Raw genomic sequence first — 11,605 nt, 5'->3', positions numbered from 1 at the left:
ACTCCCACCCAAACATGCCTCTAGTTGTTGCAGCCAGTCATTTGATCTTATGGAGAGGAAAATAGTTGTGTTAATTGTAATGAAGGTGTGATATACTGGAGTGCTGGCAAGAAACTGCAACTTTATTTCTTGGCTAGTGACATGACCTGGTTCAGGGTTCCCAAGGCAGATATGCTTGTCACATGACAGGAGCCAGTGTCCATTGGCGTGTGAGATTCCTGTAACAGTAATACATACTACCAACCAATACCAAGCAGTCTAATTAATAACTACTTTCTCTGAACCTTGTTGATTCTCTCACCCAGAGGTGAAAGTGAGCTGATACAGGCCAGTACGGCTTACTGGTAAGAAGTGGCTGTTGACACCAGCCCATACACAGTTGACATTAAAGCATTGCTGCGGCAGCACTTTATCATCACTGTCCCTTTTGCCCCTCCCCGCCCAAGGCTGCGGATGGGGTGAGGCAGAGGGAGGGAGGAAGGGGCAGCTGCCCCGGGGCCTGGTGATTTAAAAGGGCCTGGGGCTCCCAGCCTCTGCTACTGCAGCAGTGGCCAGAGCTCCGGGCCCTTTAAGTTGCCGCTGGAGCCCCGGACAGCATGGAAGGGCTGGCTGGGGAAGGCTGACCCCCGAGGCTGCACCCCTTCTAGGGGCCCAGAGTCAGGTCTCTGTACCGGTAAGTCTTTCATCTTACTTTCATCCCTGCCCTTCTCCCATGGGCACTTCATGAGGATTACTTTAGATCTATGGTTTTGGTATCCTCCACAATCACTATATGGAGTGACTTTGTTCCCATCTAACTGCACCTGAGGCTGTCACATCAAGACTTAAGTCGAACTTGTATGCCTAGGGCCCAGTTAAGGCCTTAGTTACACCCCAGAGGTAGTGTGGACCATTGTACTGGGATGCAGAAGACCTAGGTTTCTATTTCTGGCTCAGCCACTGTCCTTTGTTGATCTTCCCTGTTTAGATTGTAAATGTTTGTGGTCTCCTGTTAAGTGTTTGTTCAGTGCCCACCATAATGGGACCTCTAGGTGCTATATGTAAATATTTTAAAAAAGAAAAACAACCCCCCACAAACCTATGCAACCCCAACAAAGTCAGTGGGGAAGCACAGAGGTAACAAAGGGAAGAATATTTCCTAAAGGATCATTTGGCTTCAGTTGTAAGGCTAAGTGTACTGTAAACCACCCAAAAGACCAAGCTAGCTCCATTCTCCAATGTAACTCACTAACTTACATACAGTATCTACTATCTGCTAAAGTATTGTTGTCAGAAAAATGCCTGAAAAAACAACTTTACCAAATTCCATAATTCTCCTATCCCACAAGCCTCATTAGATTTGCTTAGTTAATACATCAAAAGATTTTTTTTAAATTCAAATCAGTAGCTCTGCAAAAATCAACTCAATACCTGAAAGTCAAGTTAGGATCTTTTTGGTTCATGCATGATCACCACAGATAGTGACTGCACTTCGAATGTGTTGATTATACATGAGTCAGAAGGGAATCAGTGCTCACTACCATAGTTATATTGACTCTGCATTGCTCACAGTAGTAAAAAAAAAATTGTACAGAAAGCTGTCATGTCATAGAGGGTCAAATTATTCCCCTGCATTCACACATTCTTAAATTGACAAGGTTATCCAAGGAAAGCTGGTGACACACAATTAGGAAATACATTGATATTGAGGGTGTGCCAATTTTATGTACACTCAAGTCACTTCTCACATATCCACAGTTTAAAATTAGTATGTAGAATCTATGTAGTGTAGGTTGAATGTGAATGATTGCAAAGAAGTCCCTTCAGCTTAGGCCTGCCTTAAGCAGAAAACATGCAAATTCTCAAAACACACTTTTCACTACACTCAATAGCCTTTAGGAAAGTGTGAAAACTAAAGGAATTACAGTAGCAAAGAGAAAAAAAACAGACTTTGGACAAACGTTATACAAAATTGGGTTTGGATTTAGCCTATATTTTACCAATATACCATGGTTTTACTAATTTCACCAAATCCTGCAATCCTTTATCTGGGGTGTTTGCTCTCATTGAAGACAGTGCAAGTTTTGCACAAGAAGAACTGAAAGAGGACTTGTAGGCGTTGGCCAAGATAGAGCTACAATTTACACACTAGTTAAACTATAATGTTCCTTATTCTGTATCTTTTAACAATGTAATTACTGCAAATGAAGAACTGGAAGGATAAAAATTGATGCATGCCAGGTACTCAAAATCCATTTCTGGTAGCCTCAGTTTTAAGTCCATATGCCGAATAAAGTGAATATATTTCTTTCAACTGATGACAAAGAGTTAATCGCAACTCAAGCAGAACAATCCAAAATGTTGTTGAACAAACAAATAAAACCTTTTTTTTTTAAAGAAATACTTAGGCTATGGGTTTAATTAGATATCCTTTCAAATGGAAAGGTTCTTCATTACACTGTTCTCTTTAAAATGATTTTTGGGGGAGATATATAATAATCACCTCAAATCTAGATCCAAAGTGTGGAGCAGTTGCTCAGTCACCTTGAAGCGGTGACAGCAGCCTTGCCATACTAATAGCACCGCTATGATTTACTATGTGTTCAAGGGTAGAAGTTGACCAAGGGAGCCACATAGAGCTCCAATCCTACAAACGCTTAAGCACATATGTAACATTACTCACCTGAACAAAGTTACATACATGCTTAAATCAGGGTCCTTCTTTGCAGACTTACCTAGCCACAACCATTTGTAGAAATCCTGACCCCAAATCCTCCTACAGAAAGAGCCATCACAGAGCCTCAGTGTAGCCTACTACTCTCTACCCCAGGGGTAGGCAACCTATGGCACATGTGCCAAAGGCGGCACACAAACTGATTTTCAGTGGCACTCACACTGCCCGGGTCCTGGCCACCGGTCCAGGGGGCTCTGCATTTTAATTTAAATAAGTTTTTTTAAATGTTTAAGAAGCTTCATTTAAAATTACTTTACATACAACAATAGTTTAGTTATATATTATAGACTTATAGAAAGAGACCTTCTAAAAATATTAAAATGTATTACTGGCATGCAAAACCTTAAATTAAGAGTGAATAAATGAAGATTCGGCACACCACTTCTGAAAGGTTGCCGACCCCTGTCCTACCCAATGTTGCAAAAAATGATGATTTCATTGCTAGCATGTATATTTGTCAGAATTTGCCCCTGACGATGAAGTGGTTTGCAGCCTTGAACACTTAAAAACAAAAGCAAAACAAACAAGCCACAACACTGAGCTATGCCTCAATGGACCTGGATGTAATCTCTGAAGAAAAGAGTGCAGGCTATTGAGGATATCATCTACACAATGCATATCCTGTGTATATACAGGATTGTTACATCTACAGACTCCGCTGTCTTGTCTTAATTGGCCCTGTGGCATAGGGCTTTTGGAAAATAAACCCCTTTTCTATGTTTGTGGGTTTAATTGCACTATGTTGCTATGTTCCTAATCTCTAGTTATTGTTGTTTGCTAAGTGCTAAAAAAACCCACCAATTTTAACAGCTACTACAAAACCCCCAAATATAAATAAAATCAATTTTATCCAAAGCCCATTAGCATACCTCTTAATAATAGTATTATATCTGGGACAGTGATTGCTGTGAAGTAGATCTTCCTATGCCTAGAGGCTCTCTGTGCACATCAGACCACTTTTTTTGAAGTAGTAAGATGGAGTATAAGCTTAAGAGTTTAGGAATTTTTACCCTAAAAGCAAGTAATACTCAAGTTTTATAAATGTATATGATTGATCTTAAATTAACTGGGAATCCTGGCATAACAGAATTCTCTTGTTTAGGTGTGAGAAAAACTATTCTACATCCATCTCATGACAAGCAAGAGTAAGTTTTCAGCCATAGAAATGGAACTTCATAACCTCATCTTTATCGATGATGGAATGTAATTTTCTATAGGAAAGATAACTTATTAGCTTCAGTTTATAGGACATTTGGGGTTTGACATGTGTTAGAGTGCTAAAAGCATTCTGTAGTCACTAAAACTAAGATAACCACCTACTTTTCCATTATTGATTCTAGATAACAGGTTCTTTATGATAATAAAAATAGAAAGAAGAGTCTTTATAGCTTTTGTTGTTTAGAATCATAAGCTGTGAAACTCTGAAGGAAAGCAAGAACATCTGCTGTCAGCATTACTCACTTTTTCCCATGGCTGTGTTCTTGTGGAATCTAAACAGCTGGTCAACAAGAATAAAACATTTTATACAACCATGTACATGATTTATTATTTCCCCCTCCCAAAAAAAGAAAGTTTACAGTTTTAGATTGTATAAAACTGCAGGAGTGATAATATACCCAATCATTTCTTCAAAAGAGTTTGTCCTTTGAGAAAATGTTTGCTATATTGCTATGGCAATCCCTTGAAAGCTCAAATTGTAAAACAGTTTATTTGCTAAAATGAAACCAAAAAAGTATTGTGTTTTTTATTGTAGCACACTCTAATAACAGATGAATTATATTTTTAATTTAGATTTTGCATTTGGGAACAATTTTATTTCAGTGAATATAAATAATGTACATTTTTTCAAAGGAGATCAAGGAAAAGGAATGCAAACATCCACTTTCAAACACTATGAGCAGACTACTTGCAGTCTGAAGCACAGTGCTTTGTACTAAAGCCCCAATCTTGCAAACTCATTGAGCTTGTGCTTAACTTCATTCTTGTTAATAGTCCCATTGGGTGAAATCCTAGTCTCATTCAAATCAATGGGAAGTTTACCACTGTCTTCAGGAAGGCCAAGATTTAATCCATTGATTGTGTAGGCCAGTGTTTCTCAAACTGGGGTCGCCGCTTGTGTAGGGAAAGACCCTGGTGGGCCAAGCCGGTTCGTTTACCTGCCCTGTCCGCAGGTCCGGCCAATCGCAGCTCTCACTCACTGCGGTTCATCACTGCAGGCCACTGGGGGCTGCTGGAAGTGGCGGCCAGTAAGTCCCTTGGCCCGCGCCGCTTCCAGTTTGAGAAACACTGGTATAGGCATTACTTATGAGGGTAAAGTTATGCACATATAAATGTGCTTGCATGATTGGGGCCTCAGTCAGGATGAGTGATAATCTACTCAATTATTCCATCTAGGACACAGTCATTCCTCCAAGATCATATCTGAGCCCATGACAGCAGTTTGTCTCTACTTAATCGCAACAGAACCATCCTGGGTATTACCATATTTACAGAAAATGCAGAATTAGTAATATATTCAATATAAGCAAAATATCTTTTATGTTTTAAATTTCAATTGTTTCTTTTCAGTGTCAAATAAAAAATGAAAAGGTTTGGTGTGCAATAGATATGCTATTGTTATTCATAATCTTTTATCTAAATATAACCATTTGGGGCCTTGTATAAAGAAAGCTGTGTGCTGCAAATCTATTTTTTTTATAATCTTAGATGTCAAGATAAGTTGGTCTCAGTCTGCTACTATATAAAATAGACACTTACAAATATATAACCTGTTATAACTAGGGATGTGGAAAGGAGTTCCTGTCCCATTCAATAATTCTCCCAGAAGTCCAACACATTCCAGATCAAGCCCTTTGAGGTACAAAAAGAGTTGGTTAATATTTCTTTCTACTTCTCTTTTTTTCCCCTGTGCCTCAATACTTCTGGATTCTGGCTCAGACTGAAATTACAGATATTGACATATAAGTTTGAAAAATCACAAAGAAAGCCTTTTCTTAATGTATTTCAGGCCCTCCTAGAAATATGAAATGCCCTAGATCTGACCCCAAAAAGTCTACTCTTTTAATTTATTCAGTCAAGTTTTGCAAACTCAAGAGTTTCAAAGAGTTTGGATAAAGTTCAGCACTTTGGTGCCTGTCCAGTCTGAACCACTCAACCTTGGTCCATTATTATTTTAAACCATGTTCCCAAACAGCAGGAAACAGCAACAAGCCTTTTCTATCAGCTCAGAAGTCATTCCTTCCATGTAATTTCTCTGAGTGTACAGATACTTAAAGTTTATGACGTCATAACCCTATTGTTTCTAGTATCTGTCAAATATCACACAGCTCAAGTTTCTGCAGACCAGCAAGATAAAATCTCATCACTATCAACACTGTTTATGAAGTAGTGCTAAAAGTCAGTTCTGACAATGCGATAATGAAGTAAAATAGGTTTTGGTATTTTTCTAATTTTACTCTACCTGCCCCTGAATGTTTTACTTTCACTGCCTATTAATGTCAACTCAGACTAGGAGATAACTGACTTGGTTAATGAGATTATGGTCACAAAAGTGCCTGTAAAACTGTCACATCATTACTACACATATCAGATGTGCATGTTCTGAAAAACAGCTGTTTAATTTCTAACAAGAAATGACTTTTTACTGCTGTCAGCACTACAGAGTCCATAGACCTATGGAAAAATGAGCTGCCTTCTATTTTGTTCATACAATAAACTTGCCAGTCAAATTCTTTTTATTTTAGAATCTGTTTACACAAGAACTTCAGCTCAAGCTAAATTCTGTTGGAATAGATGTAAAGGGAAGATGGAAATTGCTCTGTTGTAGAGCAATCCCACATAATGTAAAGCCAGCATAGATAAGTCTATACTATTCATCCCACCCACCCTTTCATGGAAAGCATTCTGAGGCAAGCAAAGGGCATGGCTACAATGTGATGTGCTTCAGTCATCTTGGATCATTAGAATGTTCTCTAGGCTCACTGGAACACTTTTCCTATGTTACAGCAACACAGAGTCTGTTTCCTGGATTAGATGTGGTGCAAGGGAGATCTGAACCTTGTGTTTCTAGGGGTATTTACAGGGACATACAGGTACAGGTGTAAAATACGCATATCCAATATACAGATTTTGTATACAGATACTTGAAATATTATTCACCAAAGAATATATAGGCATTTGGTGCAAGATTTTTATCTACCAACAGTTACACAAGTAGTGGGGATATACTTTGTAGAAACAGATGTATACGTAAGCATTTGGTGCAGAATTCCAAAATTTTAATAGTTCACACATAGATGTGCAAGATAGAAACAACTACAGCTTGGCTTTCAAATATTAGTTTGTGTTTGCAATGCTGTCAATTAATGCAAAGTCAATACGATTTGCCAGATAAATCAGCATGAACTACTTAATCAGAGGGGAGGGATAGCTCAGTGGTTTGAGCACTGGCCTGCTAAACCCAGGGTTGTGAGCTCAATCCTTGAGGGGGCCACTGAGGGATCTGGGGCAAAAATTGGTCCTGCTAGTGAAGGCAAGGGGCTGGACTCAATGACCTTTCAAGATCCCTTCCAGCTCTAGGAGATTGGTATATCTCCAATTATTACCTTTATTACATGGATGTGACATACAAATCTATACCTAAATGACAATGATAATTCAAACAACAGGTATAAACTTTTAAACCTCTACCCTGATACAATGCTGTCCTCGGGAGCCAAAAAATCTTACCACATTATAGGTGAAACCACATTATATCAAACTTGCTTTGATCTGCCAGAGCACGCAGCGCCACACCGCCCCCCAGAGCACTGCTTTACCACATTATATCTAAATGAGTGTTATATGGTGTCGCGTTATATCAGGGTAGAAGTGTACTACCGTAACATCCATCTTTAAATTCTGTACCAGACACTGTTCTTCTGGCCCTTTACCTCCCAGCTGCCCCCTTCTGTTTAGAAATATTCTATATAGTGATTGACTTTGAATTCATACACCATATCAAGAATTTCTCTACAATAATAATCTTAGACCAACTATTCTAGCAAGTTCTAATCTTGTCTGTCTTTTTGATAGATGGATTTTTAAGCATTTTTATCAAAAAGAAATTGAGAAAAAGGCTGTATATTTTAATATGCTGAAAGAAGGGGATGCATGCAAACACATACTTTCCCCCTCGCCCCAAATGACTACAACAATCTTATTGCTTGTACTGGTGCTCTTGGGAAGCAATTACTACTGTAGAAAGCAACTCTCACTGGGAGACTCTGTGTGACTTTTGTTAGAACATTAGCAATACTGCAGGCTATAATTAGTTTTATTGACTCTCCAGTCTTTCTCCGGTCATATTTTTACATTACTACCAGCCCACTATATATGGATACAGTTCCCTCTTTCACAACAGCGTTTCTTCTAGCACCTATCTGCACCACTATTAAAAGTGTATGCAAGTTGAACTAGAGAGATGCCACTGCTAAAAGAATTTGAATGCAGTTTTCATTCATAATGTTATAAAATGAGTAGTTTCATGTCTTGCTCCATAGCTGTGGCTAGTTTTATATACAATATCTCAATTCCATCTTTCATGAACATAGTTTGTTTGTTTGTTCATATTATCTACAAGCTAATATATATAAATACATAGTTTAATTTTCTCTAATGTCATTTTTAATTACATCAGTGTCCCGACCATAATCATATTTAATGGGATTTTCCAGTGATAAACAGTAACTAAATAAATTATTTTGCCTTTTAATGTGTGTTTCCAGTAGAGATTTTATCATTGAAAGATATTTTAAGATACTACCAGTTATATTTAAAGCACTAATGTTCCCCCTCATTTTCCATCTGACCTCCTGTTTGGATGTTGCATGATTCACTAAAGAGAAGTCTGTTACACCATAATAATTTCCATGGCAGTAGATGGTATTATAATGAACATGGGACTAAAAATTCAGTGCAGACACCAGCCTGACCTGGGAAGCTGTGAAAAGTGCTATTTAAAATCAATATCTTTAATTATAAAGAGCATAGAGTTAAGTATTAACACAGCTATTAAAAAGAACCTAAAAACAAAAATTGTTATCCTAATATAAAAGTCACTTCAGAAAAAAATGGAATGATCCTGGCAAACTGGCTGCCAAATTGGAAATGAAAATGTATTCCCATAAATTTGGAAATTTTTTGCTAATCCCTGGCAATAATGGAGAATATTTGACCTTCTGAGCCAGCAAGCTGACAGAAAATTGCGATGTCAGAATGAAGTATTTTTGTTATGCATATGACCTAGTTGAGAACAGAAGATTCTTTCCTCAGTTTTCTAGCTGTATTTCCATAAAGGTCTTGACATCCAGACAAACTGATCTGCAAGATTAATATTCTGAGATGGCAATAGGTATCTCATTAGAACACTTGTTCATTGTTTGGATTTCCAATGACTCCTACTGATGCTTTGCATGATAGAGGTAACAAGCTTTCAGCTATTCACTGGAGTCTAGCTGCTGTATTGGATGTGATACAGCAGTAATGGTGGGGAACACCGGCACTGAACCTCAAGGCTGAGTAAACATCTTAGTATTAGAGAAAGTAGATGAAAATGCAAATATGTTGTTCTTCTCTTTAGTATAGCGTTACTGTACAGATGGAAAGACTGAAACAGAACTAAGAGCCTTTCCAGAGTTTACTCAGAAAATCAGTCCTCTGCTTAAACTACTATACCACACTCCCTCCTTCATCTATATGTGGGTTTTTTTTGACTAATTGCCTACAAATCTGAAACCTGTTTGAATATTTAACTGACTTAAACACTCTCTCGTATACTGTTGCTTTACCTCTCCTCAGCCTGGTTTCTGTCTCAAAACTTTTGAGAGACTTTTCTTCTGCTTTTAGAAGGCACCTGCCCTCTTTCCTTTTGAAAGCACGTAAGCCTTCTTTCCTAGCTAAATATATGAAGTATTCTAGTGCAGTGCTACTGTAACACATGCTGTTATATATTTCAATGGTACAACTGAGTTCAGAAGCAAATCCCATCTTGATCAAATCTTCATCCTAACCCTGTAGAGACTAAACATATTGCTGTAGCTATATTCACTGATTATCAGCAGTAAGCAGACAGATGATTAATGTATTTATCTTCTAGCATCTGCCTGCCAGATATTTTACCATGGATAACTCACATTAGTTACACTCATGTCTCGATGCCTTTTTAGAGCTGCAAATATAGGGCTGTTGTAACTCTTGTAAAAGGAAAAAAAAATAGACTCTCTTCACCCTCTCACACACTTTACTTCCCAGATGGATCAAACACCACTATCTGTTTACAACATCCATTCTTGACTTACTACTTTGTTGTTTCATTCCGAAACCTCTTATATCTCTTTTTTAGAGTAGCTGATTTCCCTTTATGGAAATAATCAGATCCTTTGTTCTCACTCACTGCAGAGACATAAAAACATTACTTTTTTTGCAAAAAGAAACATGCACATCCATCCAATTCTTCCCTTCCCCCAATCCCACTACGGGCTTATCTTTAAATCTACTCTATTTAAATAAACTAGCAGGAAGAACATAAGTCTGAACTATTTGTAACTTGTATAGCTTCTATCTGAATTCAAGGGCAGAGAAGGACTTTTATAGTTCAGTAAAAGCGACTCGTCTTTGTTCACGTAGCTGCACATTTTATTCATAAAGTGTGCACTAAGCTGAAAATATCTTTCTTGTTATTCACCTAGCTGTGCAGTGAGGCTATTGGTTTATTTTGAAGTTGAAGCAAAAAGATGATTGTTCACTGAGAGTTTAAGAAAAAAAATCCACGCACACAGAAGCAACAACTCATAAGACTACAATTTTCCTCCCTAAACCTAGAAATGCATTTTAAACCAAATAAATAATTGTAAACAATTGGAAAGCTTGGAGGCTTAGAAACTAAAGTGCATTGTCCGATACAGATTTGTGAGCTCACATCTATTTTAAGTGACAATTGTTTACACGTATGCAGTGTAATAGTATGCAGTGTCAGTCTCAGGATATTAGAAAGACAATGTAGGTGAGGTAATGTCTTTTACTGGACCAACTTTTGTTGATGAGAGACATTCTTTCAAGCCACACAGAGCTCTTCTTCAGGTCAGAACTCTATCCTGCTTCCCTCTGATCCCAAAATGTAATCTTGTCATCTCTCACAAGCTAACAAGCTATTGGACCCAGTCAGTACTTAAATGAGAGGTCCCCAAATAAAATACAGTGTATTGCCAGAAATCGTGTTAGTAATTTTAGTAGCACTGCTTCCTATGACTCAGGCCTAAACCTGTCCCAGCATAGTGTTAAACAGAGCACTGCTGCCAGGGTTGTAAAATTAAGAGCCTAGACACTTATTCTCATTAAATGTCACTTGGCACTTTTCACAAGAGTAGAGATGTAAATGTCAGTCTCCCAGCCAAATCCCAAAGTCAAATACATACATTCTGCCAATACAAAATCCTCCCCCTCCCCCGTAGCTTCAGCTGGACACACTGGTTTTGTATTACATCCCCAAATGTGCTCAAGTCACATTTGAAAGCTTTCCCCTGAAACTCATGAGGGCTAGAAATTTACTTTTTTTTTAAATGAAAATTGAGATTCTCAGGTAATTACACGATCCCAGAAGTTGAGACTTCAGGAAAAAAACAAACCTCTCAGCATTCCATGATTTGATCATAATTTGTGTAAACTTTCATTGCAGTGTGGTGTGTGTGAATCTTGAACAGCTGCCACACATCACCCAAAGGCAGCTATATTTCAGTGATAGATTAAGTGAATCTTTTATATAGTTTCTAAAATGCTTTAGAACCCACTTGTCCTCCAAATGAGGAGGAGAGGGTTTTGGTTTTTTTATTGTTTTATTAGTATAGTCCCAGGAAA

Source organism: Mauremys reevesii, linkage group 1 (assembly GCF_016161935.1).
Source record: "Mauremys reevesii isolate NIE-2019 linkage group 1, ASM1616193v1, whole genome shotgun sequence".
NCBI lineage: Eukaryota > Metazoa > Chordata > Testudines > Geoemydidae > Mauremys > Mauremys reevesii.
The sequence above is the reverse complement of the archived record's forward strand: the minus strand, read 5'-3'. Positions refer to the sequence as shown.